This window comes from Sinocyclocheilus grahami, unplaced genomic scaffold, assembly GCF_001515645.1.
Source record: "Sinocyclocheilus grahami isolate Dianchi unplaced genomic scaffold, SAMN03320097.WGS_v1.1 scaffold326.1, whole genome shotgun sequence".
Lineage (NCBI taxonomy): Eukaryota > Metazoa > Chordata > Actinopteri > Cypriniformes > Cyprinidae > Sinocyclocheilus > Sinocyclocheilus grahami.
The window spans coordinates 1,093,440-1,101,632 of record NW_015505505.1 but is presented as its reverse complement, the minus strand read 5'-3'; the positions used below and the strand labels follow the sequence as shown (position 1 = coordinate 1,101,632).

The following is an 8,193-nucleotide window of genomic DNA, read 5'->3' as shown; positions in this document are numbered from 1 at the left end:
TCTAAATGCATCTTTAAAACCGGCATCATTTCATGCATTAACTGAAACAGTAATTACAGATTCACAGCAGGCTAAATAAATGCATTATTCAGCCTCTTTTATTGTCTTTTGAGAGGTTGCCCTGTTTAAATTATTCATGCATATCTGACACAAACTCATACATGTGCATTGATCTTAGAGGGACCCCTCAAAAGAATGTTGAAGCACTGATCCCACTGTTTATAAATGCATGTATTGTTTAAAGTCTGCATATTATAGTGAAGGAAGAAGAGCATTTATTCTTTCTCTCTAAAGGAGTTTGGCGTTCCCTTCATGGAGACCAGTGCTAAATCAGGCCTGAATGTGGAGTTGGCCTTCACTGCTGTGGCCAAGTAAGTCACTCATTTTCAGACCGAATCTGTGCATTTTCCCCACTGAGAATCTGCAGAATGGATTTATACCTGGTAACGTGTTGTAAATGGAGCTGAGAGAACCACACTCTTACTGACAGCTGAAAGCATGAACAAATTAGCACAACTATCTAATAAAGGAACATTTGTGATGGGGATGTGATTCTAAAATCAGGACATCACACGTTCTGTATGTGGCGCTCGTATGTGCTGATTCATCAAAGACAGTTTTCAGACACATAACCTTAGCAAAAGCATAGCAACACACTAAAACACCAATGCAACTGCATGGCAACGCATTAAAAACCACTCAGAACACTTTAGCAACAGCATGGCAACACACTAAAACACCATAGCAACCACATAGCAATGCATTATAAAGCACCCAGAATACCTTAGTGACAGCATAGCAACACATTAAAAACCATGCAGAATGCCATAGGAACCGCAAAACAACACATTACAAATTACAACACACTAAAACTCCATAGCAACCGCATGGCAACACATCATAAAACAAATCTGTTGTAAAAAACACAGAGGGCTGAATTCACTAAATACATTCGAGCCACTTTTGCACACAGTATCAGCACAAATTTCTAGATGCATCCTATTCATTATTCATCTAATTTAACCAATTTATACCAGCTAAAAATTAATTAACTTTTATGCATTTAGCAGTTACTTTTATCTGAAGCATCTTACAATATGCATTATGTTTAATGATAATTTGTGCCTTTATTTTGTAAGGAAAACACATGTTCAGTTTCTGTCTAAATAATCATTGTGTAGAGCTACAGTATACGAGCATTTCAATTCAGCATGCCTTTATGTAAATGATTTTATGCATCTTATTGCATCTTATTTATAAACTTAATACTGTTCGCCTGGTGCAGTTAGTGCGGGTTAGATTATGTACAAATTGTCATATTTTACTCATTCCAAATTGCATGACAAAAATTGTAGTTAGTAATGTAATGCATTACATACATAAAAAAGTAACTGTAGTCTGATTACGAGTATTTTAAAATGTAATATAATCTAATTACAAGTACTTATCTGATTACATGATCCAGATTTACTAGTACTGGGTGCAATTAATGTTGCACTCGGGGGGGATTTGTTTTACGTTTTTGTTGCAGGCATAATCCAGTTTATTAAACTGCATCTTATTGACAAACATGCATTCCTGCAGCACAAACTGTTAAACATGGTGCAAGTAAATGCCAAGATCATGGGTTTGATTCCCACCGAATGCATGGACTGATAAAAAGTTTACAACATGAATGCAATTAAAGTCGCTTTGGATGAAAGCGTCTGCAAAATGCATAATTATAAATCCTCCACAACTCTTACAACTGACCCGTAAATTGGGGTTTTGCACAGTGCAAATTGCATTTTAATGTAATAATAAGTTCATAATGCATCAAATAATGTTGAACTAAATTCAAGGTGTTTTTGTTCAAATATATGAAAATATTTTAAAATAATAATATATTTGTTAAAATAGTGATTCCTGTGTAAACATGTGTTCAGTGTTAATTTGGGGGTGTGTTTGCGCAGTTAACAGATTTGCATAATTCCTTCATTGAATCCTGTGCTAAATAGCACAGACAGCATGTGCAAATAAACACAGCAATCAGCAGGCGCAGGTTGTTTGAGTTCAGAGAGGAAACTGATGTCTCCCTCCCCGTCTCTCAGGGAACTGAAGCACAGGGAGATGAAGGAGCCTAACGAGCCAAAGTTTCAGCTGCAGGAGTATGTTAACAAGGAGATGAAGGGAGTCGGCTGCTGTCGCTCCTAAACCCCCCTCTCTCTCTGTTTGTGTGTTTTTCCACTTTCATCCTCTTCTCTCGCATAAATTGGATGCCTGTCAGATATTCTGCGGCTCTGGAGACTTTCATTTTCAAATGCTGTGCTCGTTCTTTGGACCTCCATGCACTTCACAGCTCACAAACAATAGCGAATGACACGAAGCAAACAGAGAAGCAGTCATCAGAATGCGATTGGCACGTCCTTAAATATTTGCACCCCCAATAAACACAGACCCACCTCTCCGAGCAGCTGTGAATGTATGTTCAACACTCATGAAGTTTGCTTTTATTACATGAAAAAATCATTCAGTAGTTAGATGTACTTTTCTGTGACAGCTTCAATTGAACCCAATCATACACCACTTTCACTGTTAAAAATACCCACAAGTGTGTCATAAGCACGGCTGTTCAGCACAGAGATAATTATAAGTGTAAAATCATAATTAACAAAGACTTGCCTTATCATAACATGGTGTTTTCTGTGGTTTCAGTCTCATTCTGTAAACGTCTTGATGCAGTTTGTGGAAAAGTTTTTAAATTACTTTAGTGAGATGATTAATCTTTTCTTTTAAATGTTCTTTTATTTATTCAATGAGACAGGTGGCTTTTCTTGATTTGTTTGAGCTAACCCTCAATTAAAAGAACATGCTGATTTTTTTATTATCTTATATTATCTTTCTGTTTTTGAAGCATAGATCATGATAGCTGTAAACTTTTTTATTGTGTCTCTTTAAGGTTAAATTTGCCAGACTGTCTCTATTTTATGTACAGTTTGACAATTTATCTTTTTTTGTGTGCAAACCATCACACATTAATCTAAAGTCCAAAGCTGATCGAGGCTAAGGAAGCTGGTTTCTGCCACGAGATATATATATACAGTATATATAATTGAATTGTGTGATATAAACTTGCAGTTCTGAGAAGAAAAGGCCAAATTGTGAGATATGAACTTGCAGTTACAAGAAAAAAAGTCTGAATTCTGAGCTAAAAAGTCGAAATTACCTTTTTTTTTCATGGTGCAAGCAAAAAAAAAAAAACAGAAATGAGAAATGTAAACGAAAGAATTCGTAGGCAAAAAAAAAACCTTCAACTGCGAGATATGAAGATTTGTCCAATTAAAAAGTCGCAATTACCTTTTTATTCTTATTCTGTGGCGGAAACGTTAAATGTTTTAACAGACGGAAAATTTGATTAAGTTTGTCAAAAGAAGTCGCTTTTTTACACTTGCATATTCATGTCATATTCTCTCCATTTTTTTCATTGTTATTTGTCAATGTCTTTTCATAAAATATGAACTAATATGAAAGATGTATGTATTGTACATATGAAAAATATCATATGGCACTTACAGTAGTTTGCATAACATATAATTAATGTTTTGTTAAATGCCTTTAAATTTAGTATGGTCCTGTACGCTAAATATATAGAAAGCTTTCATTAGAATTAGTAGTGATGTTCAGAATGTGCTTGAATTTAATGTCAGATATTGCACGTACTGTGGATTGTTTAATATATCGTGCTGTACAAATATTTTCATTTGAAGAGTTTTCAGTACTTTGACTTTTGCACTTTTGTTCTTGTTGTTTTTCTGTTGTTGTTGATATTTTTTATATGTGTCCCTGCAGCACAAAAGCAGTGTTGAGTCGCTGGGGGATATTTGTAGCAATAGCCAACAATACATTGTATGGGTCACAATTATACATTTCTCTTTTATGCCAAAAATCATTAGGATATTAAGTAAAGATCATGTTCCATGAAGATATTTAGTAAATGTCCTACCGTAAATATATCAAAACTTAATGTTTGATTAGTAATATGCATTGCTAAGAACTTCATTTGAACAACTTTAAAGATGATTTTCTCAATATTTAGATTTTTTTGCACCCTCAGATTCCAGATTTTCAAATAGTTGTATCTCAGCCAAATATTGTCCGATCCTAACAAACCATACATCAATGGAAAGTATAATCCATAATAACGCTTCCTTCCTGGCAGTAATCTTGCCACTAAGAGCAAAGGATGAGTCTGGTGACACGATAGAGACACTATTACCGGTCAGTTGCCCTGCAGGTCAAGGTCAAGCTCACTTTTATATGGTCATCATGTGTTCTTTTAAACGCTGCCGTCGCCATGACCTTCTCTGTCGTTCAGCTTGGATGATGGATGAAGCACATTTAATCAGAGATGTTTTCTGCTGTTTGTACTGGGTTTCACGAACACGTCACGCAGAAGAAATGATCTCCGAGCTGGTCATCAAGATATCGTCATCAGGGTCACAGTGCCGTGGCTGATGGAGGGATGTTTGTGTTCTCCTCATACAGCAAACCCTATTCCTTTATCTGAGTGCTTGATGGGAATGTTGTTGTTACAGGAAACTATTATTATTATTATTCAATTACGATAAGCATTTCTGTTCATGTAGACTCATGTATAAACGCCTTTCTCGCCGTGCTGTTCAAGGGAAAAAAAATGCGTATTTGATGATAAATTTAGAAAACATCAAGGCAATGAGAGCTCTTAAAGGACAGTTCACCCAAAAATAAACATTCTGTCATCATTTATTCACCTTGACATCATTCCAAAACCTGAAGGACTTTCAACAAAACACCAAAGAACATATTTTAATACACTTCTATTTTTCTAGCCATGCAATGAAAATCAATGGGGCCCATTGTTGCTTGTCCACAGTTTTTGGATGAATTATCTATTTAAAAGTTTTAGGAAAATAAATAAAAACAAGAAAACAAACAATTGAATTAATGCAAATCATCTACATTTACCATATCAAAGTGCAAGAACTTGTAAAGTAAGATTTATGATGCAAGATATTGCTGATTCAAATCCTCAGAGCTTTTATCAGATTTCAAGGGCTTTCTGACACGGTTTCTGGTGGCCTGTGAGCTCTGACCTGACCTTTGACCCTACTTCTGTAATGCCTTCACTGTAATGTGCTGCAGTTAGATGCGTCACCCCTTTCCTTGCTTAAAAACATAACTCGAACCAATCAGGTTGGTGGTGGTTAGTTGATGCTCCAGTTAAATTAATCTGGTCAGGTTGGTCTGTTTTGCAGGTTTTAAAGGGGTTTATGGACTGGTTTAAGCTGTTGTTTTTTCCCATCAGGGTTGGTAACAGCATTACCCATGATAAATAAACGAGGTCATTGTGAGACTGTTGTGTAGTAACTAGCCCTCTGTTTATTTGGGTGATTTAATTATTTTTTTTTAAATACAGTTAGTGATGACTGTGATATTTCAGGTAAACACAGGAGGGCAGTGTTGCTCAATAATCCCAGTTGTCCTTGAACTACTACCTCTAATGTAAGACAGGCCCAGAAATACTGTATGCACTTACAGCTGAAGACAGGAGAGCTCTTGAAAGACTAGAAGGTACTAGACAGTGAAGACATTTATAATGATACAAAAGTTTCTATTTGAAATAAATGCTGTTCTTTTGAACTTTCTATTCATCTGTGAATCCTGAAAAATAAAATGGATCACAGTTTCCACAAAAATATTGTGCAGCACGACTGTTTTCAACACTGATAATAATCAGAAATGTTTCTAATAATCAGCATATTATAGTGATTTCTGAAGATCATGTGACACTGAAGACTGGAGGAATGATGCTGAAAATACAGCTGCACATCACAGAAATATATTACAGTTTAACACAGATTCACATAGAAAACATCTATTTTGAATTTTTAAAAATATTACTGATTTTATGGTATTTTTGATCAAATAAATGTAGCTTTCGACTTTAAAAACATAAACAAATCTTACAGACCCTGAAATTTGGAACACAAAAAATAGTCAAGTTGGGTTTGATTACAGTTACATTTACTCACACACTCACACACACAGTTCACTGACAAGCTACGCAATATTGCGTTCATAATCGCAGGCGATTCATTGCCGTTTGGTGTGTGTCCTGTGCATGTGTGTCTGTCGGACTGGTGCTGGCTTTGTTTATTTGCTCAGGTTGATGAGGAGGAGGTCTTATCTACATCTCCATAACACACCACTGTTTGCCTTTCCTCTGATCACGTGCGCTTTGTTTTTATTCCTCACACACACATGTGCATTAAAGTCAGCGACTGCGAATGCAGAAATAGATAAGAAAGCTCTTGCACGTTTCTTCTGCTCATATGTGTGTTTGTTACAAAAGATCAGTGCTGTGATGATGCTCAGTGTGTTACTATACGTTTGCTATGGCGTTCTGGATAGTTGTAAGTTTGCAAAGGGGCGGAAAATTTCCAGTACATTTCCAGAAACCTTCGGAAAGTGTCTGAAAAGTTTCCAAAAAAAAAATCCTGGAAAGTTTCTGGAAATGTACCAGAAATGTTCTACCTCTGCATCCCTAGTTGCTAGGATGTTGCTTACTGGCCTGAGGCAACAGTGCTATTTAAATGCCTACTTTAAAGTGATCTTAGCTGTTCGCTGGTGCAGAAGGTTAATTATTACAAACACTGCCTCATAATCTCATCATCTAACATAGCTAATATTGCTTGCTTATATAAACAAACCCTTCTGAAGGCGGTTTGCTGGTCTTAATTGATTTAACTGGCCTCTAAAACCATCGAAACAGACCATATAACCATCTTAGATTGGTTTAATCTTAACAGGCTCATTTGAACTGGTCTCCAGGTGCTTCATCTTTTCCATCCCACCAGTTTGTATCTTTGACTTCCCGTGAGCGCTCAGGTTTTCACCAAAAACACACAGAGAGATTCCACATCACATATTTCCTCTCCATTATTCGGCGTGAGTAAAGGTCATCACTCTCAGTGGAACGAGTCGCTGAGAATATTTGTTTTTCCAACGCAATCAAACAGCAATGCGCTCAGTGAAAATACATGATTCATCTAAAGGACTTTAAATGGACATGCACTCATAGACATTCACAGAGTCACATGAGATGATTATTTCAGCACCATATTTATTTGACACCGGTTTCCCTCAGTGAAGTTTCAGTGTCAAAGGTCAGGTTAAGCAGACTTAATTTCCTCCTGTGTGCTGCCAGTAAAATCACAAGGACAGGCTCTATAGCCATACATCATGCTAAATTGAAACTGTATTTTATTCACACACTTGCTGTTTAGTTAAATGCATTTGCTCACTGATGCACAGAAAGGTTTGACAGACTAGACATTTGTATTTTAATGACATGAACTGAACACGATTTATAAAGTTTTAAATATGGATATTTTTCTTGTGCATCAATTCGCTTCAGGAGGTCTTTATTAACCCCACAGAGGCACTTTTTAAGATGGATGGATGCACTTTTTTGTGCTTTAAAATATCAACCCCCATTCACTGCCGTTATAAAGCTTGGAAGAGCCAGGATATTTTTTTTACTATAACTTCAATTGTATTCGTCTGAAAGAAGAAAGTCACACACACCTAGGATGGCTTGAGGGTGAGCAAATCATGGGGTAATTTTCCACGATCGCTTTAATTGATGTCAATTCACTATAACCAGATTCATGCTAATTCTTAGCAATCTGAGTAAATGCATTTTGAGATAGTATTATAGTTGTTATTAATATTTTGCATCATTCATTTTAATTTTAAAGTTTTAGTAATTTTGTTGTGTGTTTTTGTCATTTTTAGCAGTTTTTTTTTCTTTATGCATATCTGTATAGTTTTTATTTCAGTTTTAGTTTTATTAGTACATCAAGTTAAACAACATTTTTTTTAAATGTTTGCAACTAGAAGAAATAACGTTTTTTTAAATTAATTGTATTTCAATTTTCTATGGTTTTAGTTAACTGTAATAATTCTGCAAATAGTTAAATTATGTCATGATATTTTAATCTGTTTCATGAAATATATGACAGAAAAATATGCATCATGTTTTAGTTTGATGGAAATCTTATATGCAATATAAGCTTATGTGTGTGTGTGAGAGAGAGAGAGAGAGAGAGAGAGAGAGAGAGTGTGTGTGTGTGTGTGTGTGTGTGTGTGTGTGAGAGAGAGAGAGTGAGTGTG

At 35.6% G+C, this 8,193-nt stretch overlaps 1 long non-coding RNA gene across 1 annotated transcript; it reads left to right on the top strand.

The window, feature by feature from the left end:
• Window positions 1–297: 297 nt before the first annotated feature.
• LOC107602421 (uncharacterized) lies at window positions 298–2,486 on the top strand. The gene is made up of 2 exons (XR_001611036.1): window positions 298–371; window positions 2,091–2,486. It is a non-coding gene; the product is annotated as an uncharacterized lncRNA (long non-coding RNA).
• Window positions 2,487–8,193: the final 5,707 nt, after the last annotated feature.